This window comes from Coregonus clupeaformis, chromosome 39 (genome assembly GCF_020615455.1).
Source record: "Coregonus clupeaformis isolate EN_2021a chromosome 39, ASM2061545v1, whole genome shotgun sequence".
NCBI classification, from domain to species: domain Eukaryota; kingdom Metazoa; phylum Chordata; class Actinopteri; order Salmoniformes; family Salmonidae; genus Coregonus; species Coregonus clupeaformis.
In genome coordinates, this window is record NC_059230.1 from 1,916,689 (window position 1) to 1,936,688 (window position 20,000).

At 43.7% G+C, this 20,000-nt stretch overlaps 1 pseudogene; it reads right to left on the bottom strand.

The window, feature by feature from the left end:
* LOC121554199 overlaps positions 1 to 20,000 on the bottom strand; it is a 78,385-nt pseudogene that overhangs the window by 27,220 nt on the left and 31,165 nt on the right.

Consider the following 20,000-nt stretch of genomic DNA (forward strand, 5'->3'; position numbering starts at 1 on the left):
AGTAACATATACACAGATAGTAGTAGCAGATAGTAGTAACAGATAGTAGTAGCAGATAGTAGTAACAGATAGTAGTAGCAGATAGTAGTAACAGATAGTAGTAACAGATAGTAGTAGCAGATAGTAGTAACATATAGTAGTAACAGATAGTAGTAACAGATAGTAGTAACATATACACAGATAGTAGTAACAGATAGTAGTAACATATACACAGATAGTAGTAACAGATAGTAGTTGCAGATAGTAGTAACAGATAGTAGTAGCAGATAGTAGTAGCAGATAGTAGTAACAGATAGTAGTAGCAGATAGTAGTAACATAGTAGTAACAGATAGTAGTAGCAGATAGTAGTAGCAGATAGTAGTAACAGATAGTAGTAACAGATAGTAGTAACAGATAGTAGTAACATATACACAGATAGTAGTAGCATATAGTAGTAACAGATAGTAGTAGCAGATAGTAGTAACAGATAGTAGTAACAGATAGTAGTAGCATATAGTAGTAACAGATAGTAGTAACATATAGTAGTAACAGATAGTAGTTGCAGATAGTAGTAGCAGATAGTAGTAGCAGATAGTAGTAACAGATAGTAGTAGCAGATAGTAGTAACATAGTAGTAACAGATAGTAGTAGCAGATAGTAGTAACATATAGTAGTAGCAGATAGTAGTAACATATAGTAGTAGCAGATAGTAGTAACAGATAGTAGTAACAGATAGTAGTAACATATACACAGATAGTAGTAGCAGATAGTAGTAACAGATAGTAGTAGCAGATAGTAGTAACAGATAGTAGTAGCAGATAGTAGTAACAGATAGTAGTAACAGATAGTAGTAGCAGATAGTAGTAACATATAGTAGTAACAGATAGTAGTAACAGATAGTAGTAACATATACACAGATAGTAGTAACAGATAGTAGTAACATATACACAGATAGTAGTAACAGATAGTAGTTGCAGATAGTAGTAACAGATAGTAGTAGCAGATAGTAGTAGCAGATAGTAGTAACAGATAGTAGTAGCAGATAGTAGTAACATAGTAGTAACAGATAGTAGTAGCAGATAGTAGTAACATATAGTAGTAGCAGATAGTAGTAACAGATAGTAGTAGCAGATAGTAGTAACAGATAGTAGTAGCAGATAGTAGTAACATATAGTAGTAGCAGATAGTAGTAACATATAGTAGTAGCAGATAGTAGTAACAGATAGTAGTAGCAGATAGTAGTAACATATAGTAGTAACAGATAGTAGTAACAGATAGTAGTACCATATACACAGATAGTAGTAACAGATAGTAGTAACATATACACAGATAGTAGTAACAGATAGTAGTAACAGATAGTAGTAACATATAGTAGTAACAGATAGTAGTAACAGATAGTAGTAACAGATAGTAGTAACATATACACAGATAGTAGTAGCAGATAGTAGTAACAGATAGTAGTAACAGATAGTAGTAACAGATAGTAGTAGCAGATAGTAGTAGCAGATAGTAGTAGCAGATGGTAGTAGCAGATAGTATTAACAGATAGTAGTAGCAGATAGTAGTAACATATACACAGATAGTAGTAACAGATAGTAGTAACAGATAGTAGTAGCAGATGGTAGTAGCAGATAGTAGTAACAGATGGTAGTAACAGATAGTAGTAACAGATAGTAGTAACAGATAGTAGTAACAGATAGTAGTCATACACACATAATGGCTGTTTTTACTAACAGTACATTATTCTATTATTATAAACTGGGTGGTTCAAGCCCTGAATGCTGATTGGCTGACAGCCGTGGTATATCAGAGAGTATACCACAGGTACGACAAAACATTTATTTTACTGCTCTAATTATGTTGGTAACCAGTTTATAAAAGCAATAAGGCACCTCGGGGGTTTGTGGTTTATGGCCAATATACCACAGCTAAGGGCTGTGTCCAGGCACTCCACGTTGTGTCGTATTTAAGAACAGCCCTTAGCCGTGGTATATTGGCTATATTCCACACCCCCTCGGGCCTTACTGTTTAATTATACAATAACGACCACATCACCATTCAACAAAACTATCCTCCTAGATTCTACACAATTATTAAATAATTCAAATACAGGTTAAATCCCAGTCAGGTGAAACTAAACATACTGTTGCCCCAAGCCAAACCCACCGTATCTTCTGGATTCTCAACCAGACCCAGCCAAACCCACTGTAGCTTTTGGATTCTCAACCAGACTCAGCCAAACCCACCATAGCTACTGGAGTCTCAACCAGACTCAGCCAAACCCACCGTAGCTTCTGGAGTCTCTCAACCAGACTCAGCCAAACCCACCGTAGCTTCTGGAGTCTCTCAACCAGCCTCAGCCAAACCCACCGTAGCTACTGGAGTCTCAACCAGACCCAGCCAAACCCACCGTAGCTTTTGGAGTCTCAACCAGACCCAGCCAAACCCACCGTAGCTTTTGGATTCTCAACCAGACCCAGCCAAACCCACCGTAGCTTTTGGATTCTCAACCAGACTCAGCCAAACCCACCATAGCTACTGGAGTCTCAACCAGACTCAGCCAAACCCACCGTAGCTACTGGAGTCTCACAACCAGACTCAGCCAAACCCACCGTAGCTACTGGAGTCTCAACCAGACTCAGCCAAACCCACCGTAGCTACTGGAGTCTCAACCAGACTCAGCCAAACCCACCGTAGCTACTGGAGTCTCAACCAGACTCAGCCAAACCCACCGTAGCTTCTGGATTCTCAACCAGACTCAGCCAAACCCACCGTAGCTACTGGAGTCTCAACCAGCCTCAGCCAAACCCACCGTAGCTTCTGGAGTCTCTCAACCAGACTCAGCCAAACCCACCGTAGCTACTGGAGTCTCAACCAGCCTCAGCCAAACCCACCGTAGCTACTGGAGTCTCTCAACCAGACTCAGCCAAACCCACCGTAGCTTTTGGAGTCTCTCAACCAGACTCAGCCAAACCCACCGTAGCTACTGGAGTCTCACAACCAGACTCAGCCAAACCCACCGTAGCTACTGGAGTCTCAACCAGCCTCAGCCAAACCCACCGTAGCTACTGGAGTCTCTCAACCAGACTCAGCCAAACCCACCGTAGCTTTTGGAGTCTCATAACCAGACTCAGCCAAACCCACCGTAGCTACTGGAGTCTCACAACCAGCCTCAGCCAAACCCACCGTAGCTACTGGAGTCTCTCAACCAGACTCAGCCAAACCCACCGTAGCTTTTGGAGTCTCATAACCAGACTCAGCCAAACCCACCGTAGCTACTGGAGTCTCACAACCAGACTCAGCCAAACCCACCGTAGCTACTGGAGTCTCAACCAGCCTCAGCCAAACCCACCGTAGCTACTGGAGTCTCTCAACCAGACTCAGCCAAACCCACCGTAGCTTTTGGAGTCTCATAACCAGACTCAGCCAAACCCACCGTAGCTACTGGAGTCTCACAACCAGCCTCAGCCAAACCCACCGTAGCTACTGGAGTCTCTCAACCAGACTCAGCCAAACCCACCGTAGCTTTTGGAGTCTCATAACCAGACTCAGCCAAACCCACCGTAGCTACTGGAGTCTCACAACCAGACTCAGCCAAACCCACCGTAGCTACTGGAGTCTCAACCAGCCTCAGCCAAACCCACCGTAGCTACTGGAGTCTCAACCAGACTCATAGCAGTACATCGAGGAGCCTAAACCTCTACAAATGAATGCACTCACTAACTGTAAGTCGCTCTTGATAAGAACGTCTGCTGAATGACTAAAAATGTTAAATGTAAAATGTAACACTACACTACAGATCACATCAATAGAGAGCAGAGGAACACCTGAGAGACGTGTGTGTGTGTGTGTGTTTGTGTGCGAGTGTGTGTGTGAGCGACCATGTTTGTGTGTGCCTTACGTCTCCCTGCCCGTGTGAACTCTGTCATATATGTTTTTATCACCAGCATAGTCCTGCTAGCTAACTCAGGAACATTACAGCAGCTACATTATTCATCAGTAGTATGGACCAGGGAGACCCAGTCACTACATAATATTAGGATGGGAGAGAGATGGGGAGAGGGAGGGAGGGAGGGAGGAAGTGGGGGAGGGGGAGAGGGGGAGGGAGGGAGGGAGGGAGGGAGGGAGGGAGGAAGTGGGGGAGAGGGGGAGAGAGGGAGGGGGAGGGAGGGAGGGAGAGAGGGAGGGAGGGAGGGAGGGAGGAAGTGGGGGAGAGGGGAGAGGGGAGGGAGGGAGGGAGGGAGGGAGGGAGGAGGGAGAGGGAGGGAGGGAGGGAGGGAGGGAGGGAGGGAGGAAGAGGGGTAGAAGTAGGGACCAAGGAGAGGCACTCACTACATACTATGATGATGGGAACAATACACACATCTCTATGACAGAACACAGATCATCCTCAGAATAAACCTGAGTCATGATTCAACAGTGACACGCAATACATTTCTTCACCTGGGAACAGTACACACAAGTCCCCACCAAACACTCTACAACGACACCACTACATATGAATGGACATTTCCTTATGGTATTGCTACGTCACTAAATATCCCATGTAGTGTGGCTGGTACATACCCTTACGTCTCCTTGCCCGTGTGAACTCTCCAACAGTCTGTGAGTCAGTTCTCTCCAAGCCCAGGGGTTTTGGGTGGAGGGAGATGGGGCTCAGACCTGATTTGTTCAACATAAACAGCGTCTAATGTATAGATTTGACCTCATGTACAGTACGCCCATGTCCGTCAGACATGAGATCCAGATCAAACATAGCAGCAGGCCCATTCCACACAAACACAAAGCCAAAGAAAGCCCACACCACTAGGACAAATGACCACAACCAAAAGACCCCCCGTCACCTTTTGACCCCTATGACATCACATCGGAGCGCTACACACACTCCATGATCCGCTGAATGAATATACCACAGCGACAGCAACACATGGCTTCCCACCCAAAAAAAAAAGCCAGGAGGAAGACTGATAGATGAGATGACAGTAGGTTACACCTATGAAGCAGCGACAATAAAATAACGTTGATTAAACACAAAAACACCAAGGGACCACAGAGCAGTAAACACCTTTTAAAGCAAGATGGAGAATGACCAAACCAAGTCGAAACAGCCTGTACAGCAGAGCAGATTATCAACCACTGGCTGCTGCATATGCTACATAAACATATGGTTGTAAGCAGGCATGGATGACATAGCAGAATGAACACCCTTCCATACATAAACACTTACCTTTCCGGGGTTTGAGGTTTCGGTGAATGGGTGGTGGTTGGGTGTCTCCCCCTCCTCCCCCAGTGGTGTGTCTGCGAGATGGGGGTGTGTGGGGGTTGTGGGGGGAGGAGCGGAACCCCAGGTGTGCAGGTGGGGGTACCTGTCTCCCCAGCGAAGGCAGTTCTCCAGGGCAGGGGGTCATAATGACGTAGTTAGGGTCCTGGGAGGGGGGTCGGGTAAGGAGGGGGTCGGTAGGGAGACGAGGGAGGTGTCGGAAGCGCTCATGGGAACATAGTTCTCATCCACATCTTCATCTCCTGGACACATTCCACCTAATGGTACCATGCCGTTATTCATCTGGTGGTGGGGGGGAGATGCAGAGAGAGGGGGAGAGGGAGGGGAGGAGAGAGAGAGAGAGCAGGGGGAGAGAGAGGGGAGAGAGAGAGGGGAGAGAAAGGGGGGAGAGAGAGAGAGGAGAGAGAGATGCAGAGAGAGAGAGGGGAGAGAGGCACGGGGGGAGAGAGAGAGAGCGAGAGGGGGAGAGAGAGAGATGCAGAGCGAGAGAGAGAGAGAGACGGGGAGAGAGGGGGCAGAGAGAGAGAGAGAGGGGGGAGAGCGAGAGACAGTTGAGAAAGGTTAACTGTTTTAAGTGTGCATTGGTCTGAAACTAAAAAAAAAATAAAGAAGATGCACATGAGCACCACATTGCCTACTCCACCCATGCTCTACCAAGGTTTTTTTTTCAGCACACAGCTTTGAAGTACTAGTACAGTAGCTATGTTGGTCTATTGTACTTCAAACAATGTGTATGCAGGTTGCTTAGAATTCAAACCTTCTCAAACAGCCTAATTCATATTTGCTCCCACAATAATGTGATTTGTAATGCATACAAGTGAAAGTATTGGATTCGTCAACACACCACACTAAGCCCATTCCACTACCTTTTCAAGCTTTTTTAAAATTATTATACGGAAGCAAGCTCTGCTTCCAAGACCATCAGGCTTGATTGAGCTGTTTCGTCTCGTAGACTATCTCTAACTGGTTTATTTAGCAATACATGACAGTTTTTTGGGGGGTCAGTAGGTACCCAACATAACAACAGGAGGTGGTGTGTTGGACACAGTCACTCATATATAGAGGTCTATAGAGCCTGTCTGCATTCCTGATTTCCCTAAACTGTTAGCTTACCTGCGTAATATTGACATAAGCTAAGAAACACTTGTTTTGCAAACATGGTCCTGTTTTATCAATTGTTCATTACCTCTGTCAAATTAATATGGAGCTTAAAGTTGTGTGTATTTAAGGACCCTGTCTTTCAAATATAATTCGTAGAAATCCAAATAACTTCACATATCTTCATTGTAAAGGGTTTAAACACTGTTTCCCATGCTTGTTCAATGAACCATAAACAATTAATGAACATGCACCTGTGGAACGGTCATTAAGACAGCTTACAGACGGCAGGCAATTAAGGTCACAGTTATGAAAACTTAGGACACTAAAGAGGCCTTTCTACCTTCCGGAGACATTTGAAACCCCACCTCTTTAAGGAATACCTGGGATAGGATAAAGTAATCCTTCTACCCCCCCCCCAAAAAATAAAAATAAATTGTAAAGTGGTTATGCCACTGGCTATAAGGTGAATGCACCAATTTGTAAGTCGCTCTGGATAAGAGCGTCTGCTAAATGACGTAAATGTAAATGTAAATGTACTGACTCTGAAAAACACCAAAAGAAAGATGCCCAGGGTCCCTGCTCATCTGCGTGAACGTGCCTTAGGCATGCTGCAAGGAGGCATGAGGACTGCAGATGTGGCCAGGGCAATAAATTGCAATGTCCGTACTGTGAGACGCCTAAGACAGCGCTACAGGGAGACAGGACGGACAGCTGATCGTCCTCGCAGTGGCAGACCACGTGTAACAACACCTGCAAAGGATCGGTACATCCGAACATCACACCTGCGGGACAGGTACAGGATGGCAACAACAGCTGCCCGAGTTACACCAGGAACGCACAATCCCTCCATCAGTGCTCAGACTGTCCGCAATACGCTGAGAGAGGCTGGACTGAGGACTTGTAGGCCTGTTGTAATGCAGGTCCTCACCAGACATCACCGGCAACAACGTCGCCTATGGGCACAAACACCGTCGCTGGACCAGACAGGACTGGCAAAAAGTGCTCTTCACTGACGAGTCACGGTTTTGTCTCACCAGGGGTGATGGTCTGATTTGCGTCTATCGTCGAAAGAATGAGCGTTACACCGAGGCCTGTACTCTGGGGCGGGATCGATTTGGAGGTGGAGGGTCCGTCATAGTCTGGGGCGGTGTGTCACAACATCATTGGACTGAGCTTGTTGTCATTGCAGGCAATCTCAACGCTGAGCGTTATAGGGAAGACATCCTCCTCCCTCATGTGGTACCCTTCCTGCAGGCTCATCCTGACATGACCCTCCAGCATGACAATGCCACCAGCCATACTGCTCGTTCTGTGCGTGATTTCCTGCAAGACAGGAATGTCAGTGTTCTGCCATGGCCAGCGAAGAGCCTGGATTTCAATCCCATTGAGCACGTCTGGGACCTGTTGGATCGGAGGGTGAGGGCTAGGGCTATTCCCCCCAGAAATGTCTGGGAACTTGCAGGTGCCTTGGTGGAAGAGCGGGGTAACATCTCACAGCAAGAACTGGCAAATCTGGTGCAGTCCATGAGGAGGAGATGCACTGCAGCACTAAATGCAGCTGGTGGCCATACCAGATACTGACTGTTAGTTTTAATTTTTGACCCCCCCCTTTGTTCAGGGACACATTATTCAATTTATGTTAGTCACATGTCTGTGGAACTTGTTCAGTCTATGTCTCAGTTGTTGAATCTTGTTATGGTCATACAAATATTTACACATGTTAAGTTTGCTGAAAATAAACGCAGTTGACAGTGAGAGGACGTTTCTTTTTTTGCTGAGTTTATATACAGTATATACAGTACCAGTCAAACGTTTGGACACACCTACTCATTCAAGGGTTTTTCTTTATTTGTACTATTTTCTACATGAAGACATCAAAACTATGATATACACATATGGAATCATGTAGTAACCAAAAAAGTGCTAAACAAATCAAAATATATTTTATATTTGAGATTCTTCAAATAGCCACCCTTTGCTTTGATGACAGCTTTGCAACACTCTTGGCATTCTCTCAACCAGCTTCATGAGGTAGTCACCTGGAATGCATTCCAATTAACAGGTGTGCCTTCTTAAAAGTTAATTTGTGGAATTTCTTTCCTTCTTAATGCGTTTGAGCCAATCAGTTGTGTTGTGACAAGGTAGGGAGGGGTATACAGAAGATAACCCTATTTGTAAAAGACCAAGTCCACATTATGGCAAGAACAGCTCAAATAAGCAAAGAGAAACGACAGTCAATCATTACTTTAAGACATGAATAACAACAACAAAAATCCAGAAAAACGCAAACGTCAAAAATGTTATAAATTGTAAGCTTAGATATGACAGTAGGGAAATTGTTATTTTACAATGAGCTTCAACCAAAAGCCTGCTATTGTCGCACCGACCTAATCTTATAGTATCCTAGTAGCTAGCTAGTTGATGAACCCTTTGTTGGTCTACGTTAGTAACATATCTTATAGTATCCTAGTAGCTAGCTAGTTGATGAACCCTTTGTTGGTCTACGTTAGTAACATATATTTTAGTATCCTAGTAGCTAGCTAGTTGATGAACCCTTTGTTGGTCTACGTTAGTAACATATCTTATAGTATCCTAGTAGCTAGCTAGTTGATGAACCCTTTGTTGGTCTACGTTAGTAACATATCTTATAGTATCCTAGTAGCTAGCTAGTTGATGAACCCTTTGTTGGTCTACGTTAGTAACATATCTTTTAGTATCCTAGTAGCTAGCTAGTTGATGAACCCTTTGTTGGTCTACGTTAGTAACATATCTTATAGTATCCTAGTAGCTAGCTAGTTGATGAACCCTTTGTTGGTCTCACGTTAGTAACATATCTTATAGTATCCTAGTAGCTAGCTAGTTGATGAACCCTTTGTTGGTCTACGTTAGTAACATATCTTATAGTATCCTAGTAGCTAGCTAGTTGATGAACCCTTTGTTGGTCTACGTTAGTAACATATCTTTTAGTATCCTAGTAGCTAGCTAGTTGATGAACCCTTTGTTGGTCTACGTTAGTAACATATCTTTTAGTATCCTAGTAGCTAGCTAGTTGATGAACCCTTTGTTGGTCTACGTTAGTAACATATCTTTTAGTATCCTAGTAGCTAGCTAGTTGATGAACCCTTTGTTGGTCTACGTTAGTAACATATCTTATAGTATCCTAGTAGCTAGCTAGTTGATGAACCCTTTGTTGGTCTACGTTAGTAACATATCTTATAGTATCCTAGTAGCTAGCTAGTTGATGAACCCTTTGTTGGTCTACGTTAGTAACATATCTTATAGTATCCTAGTAGCTAGCTAGTTGATGAACCCTTTGTTGGTCTACGTTAGTAACATATCTTATAGTATCCTAGTAGCTAGCTAGTTGATGAACCCTTTGTTGGTCTACGTTAGTAACATATCTTATAGTATCCTAGTAGCTAGCTAGTTGATGAACCCTTTGTCGGTCTACGTTAGTAACATATCTTATAGTATCCTAGTAGCTAGCTAGTTGATGAACCCTTTGTTGGTCTACGTTAGTAACATATATTTTAGTATCCTAGTAGCTAGCTAGTTGATGAACCCTTTGTTGGTCTACGTTAGTAACATATCTTATAGTATCCTAGTAGCTAGCTAGTTGATGAACCCTTTGTTGGTCTACGTTAGTAACATATCTTATAGTATTCTAGTAGCTAGCTAGTTGATGAACCCTTTGTTGGTCTACGTTAGTAACATATCTTATAGTATTCTAGTAGCTAGCTAGTTGATGAACCCTTTGTTGGTCTACGTTAGTAACATATCTTTTAGTATTCTAGTAGCTAGCTAGTTGATGAACCCTTTGTTGGTCTACGTTAGTAACATATCTTATAGTATCCTAGTAGCTAGCTAGTTGATGAACCCTTTGTTGGTCTACGTTAGTAACATATCTTATAGTATCCTAGTAGCTAGCTAGTTGATTAACCCTTTGTCGGTCTATATTAGTAACATATCTTATCCATTGATAATTATAAAAATTGTAAAAACCACTGATGTACTCACAAAGTAGCTGTTGAAGCTGTCGCTAAACTCAAACATGCTGGCTCTGGTCTGGTCAGACATGCTGGCCCTGGTCTGGTCAGAGAGGGACCTTGGTACAGCATAGCTCTCCTGGGAACCTGTGCCTGTAATACACACAAAGGAGATGATTGTGGAACACAGGAAACAGAGGACTGAGCATGCCCCCATTCTCATCGACGGGGCTGTAGTGGAGCAGGTTGAGAGCTTCAAGTTCCTTGGTGTCCACATCACCAACAAACTAACATGGTCCAAACACACCAAGACAGTTGTGAAGAGGGCACGACAAAGCCTATTCCCCCTCAGGAGACTGAAAAGATTTGGCATGGGTCCTCAGATCCTCAAAAAGATATACTGCTGCACCATCGAGAGCATCCTGACTGGTTGCATCACTGCTTGGTATGGCAACTGCTCGGCCTCCGACCGCAAGGCACTACAGAGGGTAGTGCGTACGACCCAGTACATCACTGGGGCCAAGCTTCCTGCCATCGAGGACCTCTATACCAGGCGGTGTCATAGGGAAGGCCCTAAAAGTTGTCAAAGACTAAACCCCCCTAGTCATAGACTGTTCTCTCTGATACCGCACGGCAAGCGGTACCGGAGCGCCAAGTCTAGGTCCAAAAGGCTTCTTAACAGCTTCTACTCCCAAGCCATAAGACTCCTGAACAGCTAATCATGGCTACCCGGACTATTTGCATTGCCCCCCTCTTTTACGCTGCTGCTACTCTCTGTTTATTATCTATGCATAGTCACTTTACCTCTACCCACATGTACATATTACCTCAATTACATCGACTAACTGGTGCCCTCTCACATTGACTCTGTCCCGGTACCCCTGTATATAGCCTCCCTACTGTTATTTTACTGCTGCTCTTTAATTATTTGCTATTTGTCTATTTTTTACTTCAGTTTCTTTAGTAAATACATTCTTAAAACTTATTTTTCTTAAAACTGCATTGTTGGTTAAGGGCTTGTAAGTAAGCATTTCACTGTCAAATACAATTTGATTTGATTTGACATATCAGACATAACAAGATCGAGATCTCTCACCTTGTGTGTGTGTGTGTGTGTGTGTGTTAGGTTTTAATAGCAGGAACCGGGTTACAGAGATTTCCCGCCCAAACCCACTCCCTTTTCCCGGGATAAATAACTGCGAGAAACCGGTAAATTATAATACATTATTTATATGAACAGCATGACTTGAAATGGAACTATATGAGATGTCTAAATCTGGCTTCTCTCTATGGCCTTCTTTGTTCTGCTATCTGCATGATCAATCATCAACGTCAGAAATACTATATAATTTATAATGAATGATAAGATGGTCTTGTTTCATCAACACCAGAGATACTGTATATAATGATAAGATGGTCTTGTTTCATCACCACCAGAGATACTGTATATAATGAATGATAAGATGGTCTTGTTTCATCAACGCCAGAGATACTGCATATAATGATAAGATGGTCTTGTTTCCACCCTAACAATGGGAGTCGTTGTCCCAAAGGCGGGAAGGCAGGCGGTCTGTTTATCAGTCTGCTTATTGGTCTGCTTATCGTGGACCGATTTTGATGGGAGTAAACCCTCTCGCTTCACCTCTTTCTCTCTGTCAACGCTCAGGGTGGGGACAGACAGTGCATCTCATATGGAGCGCAGTTTCACAATGCATGCATCATCTCATCACCTGGTAAGTATTTTTATTGTGACAGGTACATTTGCTACAGTAACATTAGGACTAATATGAACTGAAATTAAGACTGAATGGGTGTCTTATTAACATCTCTCCATCTGGCTTTCGGGGGGGTCAATCTATTTTTTTATCGTAAAGAAACAAATGGTTTTATTGCAGCTGCAGAGTTTTATAAACAACCTTGAGTATCGTTGCAGTCGTTCTCCCGCTCCATCAATTCCATCCGAAATAGATCATCCTGTTCGAGACTGATATTTATATATATACAGTACCAGTCAAAAGTTTGGACACACCTACTCATTCAAGGGTTTTTCTTTATTTTTTTTACTATTTTCTACATTGTAGAATAATAGTGAAGACATCAAAACTACGAAATAACACATATGGAATCATGTAGTAACCAAAAAAGTGTTAAACAAATCAAAATATATTTTATATTTGAGATTCTTCAAATAGCCACCCTTTGCTTTGATGACGGCTTTGCAACACTCTTGGCATTCTCTCAACCAGCTTCATGAGGTAGTCACCTGGAATGCATTTCAATTAACAGGTGTGCCTTCTTAAAAGTTAATTTGTGGAATTTCTTTCCTTCTTAATGCGTTTGAGCCAATCAGTTGTGTTGTGACAAGGTAGGTTGGGTATACAGAAGATAGCCCTATTTGGTAAAAGACCAAGTCCATATTATGGCAAGAACAGCTCAAATAAGCAAAGAGAAATGACAGTCCATCATTACTTTAAGACATGAAGGTCAGTCAATCTGGAAAATTTCCACAACTTTGAACGTTTCTTCAAGTGCAGTCGCAAAAACCATCAAGCGCTATGATGAAACTGGCTCTCATGAGGACCGCCACAGGAATGGAAGACCCAGAGTTACCTCTGCTGCAGAGGATAAGTTCATTAGAGTTAACTGCACCTCAGATTGCAGCCCAAATAAATGCTTCACAAAGTTCAAGTCACAGACACATCTCAACATCAACTGTTCAGAGGACAATGTGTGAATCAGGCCTTCATGGTCGAATTCCTGCAAAGAAACCACTACTAAAGGACACCAATAAGAAGAAGAGACTTGCTTGGGCCAAGAAACACGAGCAATGGACATTAGACCGGTGGAAATGTGTCCTTTGGTCTGGAGTCCAAATTGGAGATTTTTGGTTCCAACCGCCGTGTCTTTGTGAGACGCGGTGTGGGTGAACGGATGATCTCCGCATGTGTGGTTCCCACCGTAAAGCATGGAGGAGGAGGTGTGATGGTGTGGGGGTGCTTTGCTGGTGACACTGTCGTGATTTATTTAGAATTCAAGGGACACTCAATCAGCATGGCTACCACAGCATTCTGCAGCGATACGCCATCCCATCTGGTTTGGGTTTAGTGGGACTATCATTTGTTTTTTAACAGGACAATGACCCAACACACCTCCAGGCTGTGTAAGGGCTATTTGACCAAGAAGGAGAGTGATGGAGTGCTGCATCAGATGACCTGGCCTCCACAATCCCCTGACCTCAACCAAATTGAGATGGTTTGGGATGAGTCGGACGGCAGAGTGAAGGAAAAGCAGCCAACAAGTGCTCAGCATATGTGGGAACTCTTTCAAGACTGTTGGAAAAGCATTTCAGGTGAAGCTGGTTGAGAGAATGCCAAGAGTGTGCAAAGCTGTCAGCAAGGCAAAGGGGTGGCTACTTTGAAGAATCTCAAATATTAAATATATTTTGATTTGTTTAACACTTTTTTGGTTACTACATGATTCCATATGTGTTATTTCATAGTTTTGATGTCTTCACTACTATTCTACAATGTAGAAAATAGTAAAAATAAAGAAAAACCCTTGAATGAGTAGGTGTGTCCAAACTTTTGACTGGTAGTGTGTATACATACAGTGCCTTCAGAAAGTATTCACACCCCTTAACTTTTTCCACATTTTGTATACCCCATAATGTCAGCGTAATTATGTTTTTTTAAATTATTTTTTAAACAAATTAATTCAAAATGAAAAGCTGAAATGTCTTGAGTCAATAAGTATTGGCAAACCTAAATAAGAGCAGGAGTAATAATGTGCTTAACAAGTCACAATAAGTTGCATGGACTCACTCTGTGTGCAATAATAGTGTTTAACATGATTTTTGAATGACTACCTCATCTCTGTACCCAACACATACAATTATCTGTAAGGTCCCTCAGTCAAGCAGTGCATTCCAAACACAGATTCAACCACAAAGACCAGGGAGGTTTTCCAATGCCTCGCAAAGAAGGGCACCTATTGGTAGATGGGTAAAAAATAAACACACATTGAATATCCCTTTGAGCATGGTGAAGTTATTAATTACACTTTGGATGGTGTATCAATACTAGAGCTGTCCCCGACAAAAATAATATTGGTCAACCAAGAGTCATCTGTTCAAGCAATTGGTCAACATTTTTTAAAATGTATTTTTCCATATTTAGACACATCCTATGTTTGAATAAAATCAACTATGTGTAGGTTACTGAGCTTGTCTGATGCTTTAAGCACTGCGATTAAAAATTATACAAACAGATTAAGATAAGATTAAGATAAAAAATTAAGACAAATTACTAAAGAGTGAGCCAGAGATCAATATAGCCTAACCGACCCTCCTCCTCCCGCCGCCCACTGCTGCTGGTCTTCACAGATTCTGCCATTAGGCTCCTGAAGTTGCCTTTTCCATTTGAAGTGCCAAGTTGATTCAGATTCTGCCATTAGGCTCCTGAAGTTGCCTTTTCCATTTGAAGTGCCAAGTTGATTCAGATTCTGCCATTAGGCTCCTGAAGTTGCCTTTTCCATTTGAAGTGCCAAGTTGATTCAGATTCTGCCATTAGGCTCCTGAAGTTGCCGGCTAAGTTGCCAAGTTGTCGTACCATTTCTACTGATCTGCTGATCTGCGTGCCAGTTGTGATTTTCATATGCACATTTTCGTGGAACAGTTTAATTTAATTTATAATAAAGTCTCATCTCAAAATCAATGTCATGTGGTTAATCAAAATTCCATCTAAATGAAAATTATACAAATCTAAAAGTATCTTCTATTGCCAATGTGTAAAAATAGCCTACATAAACCAACAAAATAAAAACATTGCAGCCCGTAGGTAGAAAATATTCGGATAAAAATAAATATCCTATAAATCACATTGGCTACGCATGGCCTGTCTGCAACGAACTTGCAACATTGTATCAACTATCAACTGGGTCCAGCCCAACAAACTTGAAACATTGTATCAAGTATTAACTGGGTCCAGCCCAACGAACTTGAAACATTGTATCAACTATTAACTGGGTCCAGCCCAACGAATTTAAAACATTGTATCAAGTATTAACTGGGTCCAGCCCAACGAACTTGAAACATTGTATCAACTATTAACTGGGTCCAGCCCAAGGCTTGTGCTAGAAAACTTGCAACATTGTATCAAATATTCTGGGCCCTCAGAGTTTCCTGTCAGTGAGCTCCAGGCAGACAGACACAGCTGGAGGCTATTTGCACAAGGGATAAGAAGTAATCATGGTAGGCCTATTTTATGACTTTTCCACCAGATCAGAGCATGACATGTTTTCCCCCTTTAATGCTGAGTGGTTATCGAAAGGGAGAGAGCTGGAAAGATTTTTCAAATAGGCTACGCTGCTATGGTGAGGAACTATTGTCATTCTCAATGGATGTAAAAACCAGGTGTGAAAGTAGATTTCATTTCTTACTGGTATGGGACACCCAAGTGCGCGCACGCATTTTTGTTTATGCTACAAAAATTACAGGGTAGCCTACTCTGCGAACACCGACAAACAGATCAATAAAAAAAACGATGTTGTCTGATCCATATATTAGGCCTAGGAGAAGGGGAGACAAAGACAACATGACGTCCATCTAACCTGGAGGAGGAAATGATTGTTCAAAAACAAACAAAAGTGGCACTGACCCCAATGATAAAGACAGTGAATATACAGACTCACCGGGGATATGGCCAAATGTTCTCCACTAGTGCTAATAAGATAACTTCATTGAGCCTAACTGATAACTAAAAGATAGATTGGAGTATTTTCATTGTCATCTCTTTACATCAATAGCCATTTGCTTTCCAAACAGATTTTCCGCGATTGTATTTTTAAATACTGCTTTTCACTGACAGTCATAACTCAACAAATCATCTATTTTTACAGCCCTTACGACTGTAGTCTATGCCATTTAAAACAATCCACAGCTTTTTATTTTTTTTATTTTTAAAGAAGCTAATGATCCTCTGTGGCCAAACCATGCTTTCTGGTGTGGTAGCCTATTTTTCAATGATTTGTATTTATTTCTGTATAGACAGGAGTAAGCTAATTAGGCTATATCATTTTGGCAATTTCATTCAATTTACTTTAGGAAAAGCTTATCTTGCCCTATCCTTATGGACACGCCACCTATACCGTTTAACGTAGCAGCAAACACAACCGGTCATGACGTTTTCATCTGATTGTCAAAAACAATCACGTAACGAAGGCGCTCCTGTAGGCTACCCGCGCACATTCATCCACTCACAAAATATTTTTCAGCATCCAAAGCCCAACACTGTGCACCTGCAATTTGATGACTGGAAAGAGACGTCTGTTACAAAACACTTAGCGAGTATTGTAATGACATTAGGCTTGTAGCCTGAATTGATGCGTCCACTGTTGTCCACGCCTCCGTCTCAGCCCCTCGTCTCCGCCTTGTCCAGGAGCGTCTCAGCCCCTCGTCTCCGCCTTGTCCAGGAGCGTCTCGGCCACTCGTCTCCGCCTTGTCCAGGAGCGTCTCAGCCCCTCGTCTCCGCCTTGTCCAGGAGCGTCTCGGCCACTCGTCTCCGCCTTGTCCAGGAGCGTCTCGGCCACTCGTCTCCGCCTTGTCCAGGAGCGTCTCGGCCACTCGTCTCCGGCTTGACAAAATGTAGACCTCACTGTTCTCTTCAAACCACAAAGCGCAAACCCAACACCTCTCATCACCCCGAGAACACCATCCCTACAGTGAAGCATGATGGTGGCAGCATCATGCTGTGGGGATGTTTTTCATCGGCAGGGACTGGGAAAATGGTCAGAATTGAAGGAATGATGGATGGCGCTAAATACAGGGAAATTCTGGAGGGAAACCTGTTTCAGTCTTCCAGAGATTTGAGACTGGGATGGAGGTTCACCTTCCAGCAGGACAATGACCCTAAACATACTGCTAAAGCAACACTCGAGTGGTTTAAGGGGAAACATTGAAATGTCTTGGAATGGCCTAGTCAAAGCCCAGACCTCAATCTAATTGAGAATCTGTGGTATGACTTAAAGATTGCTGTACACCAGCGGAACCCATCCAACTTGAAGGAGCTGGAGTAGTTTTGCCTTGAAGAATGGGCAGGAATCCCAGTGGCTAGATGTGCCAAGCTTATAGAGACATACCCCAAGAGACTTGCAGCTGTAATTGCTGCAAAAGGTGGCTCTACAAAGTATTGACTTTGGGGGGGGTGAATAGTTATGCACGCTCAAGTTTTCTGTTTTTTTGTCTTATTTCTTGTTTGTTTCACAATAAAAAAATATCTTCAAAGTGGTAGGCATGTTTTGTAAATCAAATGATACAAACACCCCCAAAAATCCATTTTAATTCCAGGATGTAAGGCAAAATGCCAAGGGGGGTGAATACTTTCACCAGCCGCTGTATATATGTCCTAGTCTACTTCTGTGTGTGTGTGTGTGTGTGTGTCTCACCTGTGTGTGTGTGTGTGTGTGTGTGTGTGTGTCTCACCTGTGTGTGTGTGTGTGTGTGTGTCTCACCTGTGTGTGTGTGTGTGTGTGTGTGTGTCTCACCTGTGTGTGTGTGTGTGTGTGTGTCTCACCTGTGTGTGTGTGTGTGTGTGTGTGTGTGTGTGTGTGTGTGTGTGTGTCTCTCCGTGTGTGTGTGTGTGTGTGTGTGTGTCTCACCTGTGTGTGTGTGTGTGTGTGTGTGTGTCTCACCTGTGTGTGTGTGTGTGTGTGTGTGTGTGTGTGTCTCACCTGTGTGTGTGTGTGTGTCTCACCGTGTGTGTGTGTGTGTGTGTGTGTGTGTGTGTGTGTCTCACCTGTGTGTGTGTGTGTGTGTGTGTGTGTGTGTCACCTGTGTGTGTGTGTGTGTGTGTGTGTGTGTGTGTGTGGTGTGTCTCACCTGTGTGTGTGTGTGTGTGTGTGTGTGTGTGTGTGTGTGTGTGTGTGTGTGTGTCTCACCTGTGTGTGTGTGTGTGTGTGTGTGTGTGTGTGTGTGTGTCTCACCTGTGTGTGTATAGCCTGAGGTAGCTATAGTGTTACAACGAGGTGCTCTTCCTCCTCCTCCTCCTCCTCCTCCTCCTCCTCCACCTCTTCCTCCTCCATAGCTCCTCTCTGGTTCCGAAGCAGACCGGTGGAGTGAGGCCGACAGCGTGGCCAGAGAAGACACCTCGGCTGGGGCAGAGACCAGGGGCTTGGGGGGGCGTGGTGGAGGGGTGGAGGAATCACCCTGACCTGGTGTGGGTGAGCTGGGGGGGGGTGGATGGATAGTGAGAAAATTAAATATAAACTGAACAAATGAAACAATCAATAAAATCAATCACAAGGACATCATACTCACTAAATACATAAAAGATGAATTAACTACTTGTAAGTCACTCTGGTTAAAATAGTTGAAACTGTACGTTTTTTTTGTTGAAAACACTAAAAGTAGTCAAAACAAAACAATAAGAGCTTACCCAGTGTTAGGAGTAGAGGAGGGTCCCTGGTAGGTTGTGTTGCTATTAGAATTAAAACTGTGGGATTTAGTGTTTATAGCGCCCCCTATGTTGAAGACCATGTCATTACAGATGGGAGGGAGAGACACAGCCTGCAGCTGGAGGGAGTGTTTTCTGGGGTGGGGGGAGGGGTGACCCCTTGCCCCGCTGTCCTGTGATTGGCTAAAAGGGTTGGTCTCTGTGGTGACGGCCCAGTGGCCGGTGCTGGTGTGGGGTTGAGGGGGGAGGCCTTTAGCGAGGGAGGAGGGTGAGGAAGAGGAGGAGGAGGAAGAGGGAGGAGGCCAGTGGGAGGAGGGGAGAGCGTTATCATTGTAGTCTGTTGTGTCAGAGGAGGTGGAGTGGTAGGAACCAACTGGAGGCCTGAAACAGAGAAATAAGCACAGACGGGGAGGACTATTATTCTGAAACACACTTTTATTTTGAAATGAAGTATTTCTGTAACAAGGAAGACAAGACATTATCAACACGTTGTTGGTAACTCTCTTCTTAGAGGTGACTTTGTGTGTGTGTGTGTGTGTGTGTGTGTGTGTGTGTGTGTGTGTGTGTGTGTGTGTGGGTCACAGGAGGCTGCTGAGGGGAGGACGGCTCATAATAATGGCTGGAACGGAGCAAATGGAATGGAATGGAATGGAATGGAATGGAATGGCATCAAACCAGGGTGTTTGATGTATTTGATACCATTCCACTGATTCCGCTCCAGCCATTACCACGAGCCCGTCCTCCCCAATTAAGGTGCCACCAACCGTCTGTCTGTGTGTGTGTGTGTGTGTGTGTTCGTATGTGTGTACCTGTGTGGTGTCTTGCTCTGGCAGTGTGACAGCCACAGGTAGTCTGTTCCGTCCTCCTGACCGCTAACTGATTCCTGGTGCCTCACCGGCTGGTAAGGGGGAGGGGCCATGATGGTGGTCGCCATGGAGATGGGGGCGTGGCCTGTGGTAACCGTGACTATAGGGGTTTGGGCGGCGACGGTGGATCTATCTGAAACAGTAAAAGATGGCTGGAGGTTTATAGAAACTACGTTTTCAACCCTTAGAGAATGACCCAGTCTCAACGTCAACAGTGAAGAGGCGACTCCGGGATGCTGATATTCTAGGCAGAGTTGCAAAGAAAAAGCCATATCTCAGACTGCCCATCTTAATCTTTTCTTTTTATTTGCCAGTCTGAGATATGGCTTTTTCTTTGTA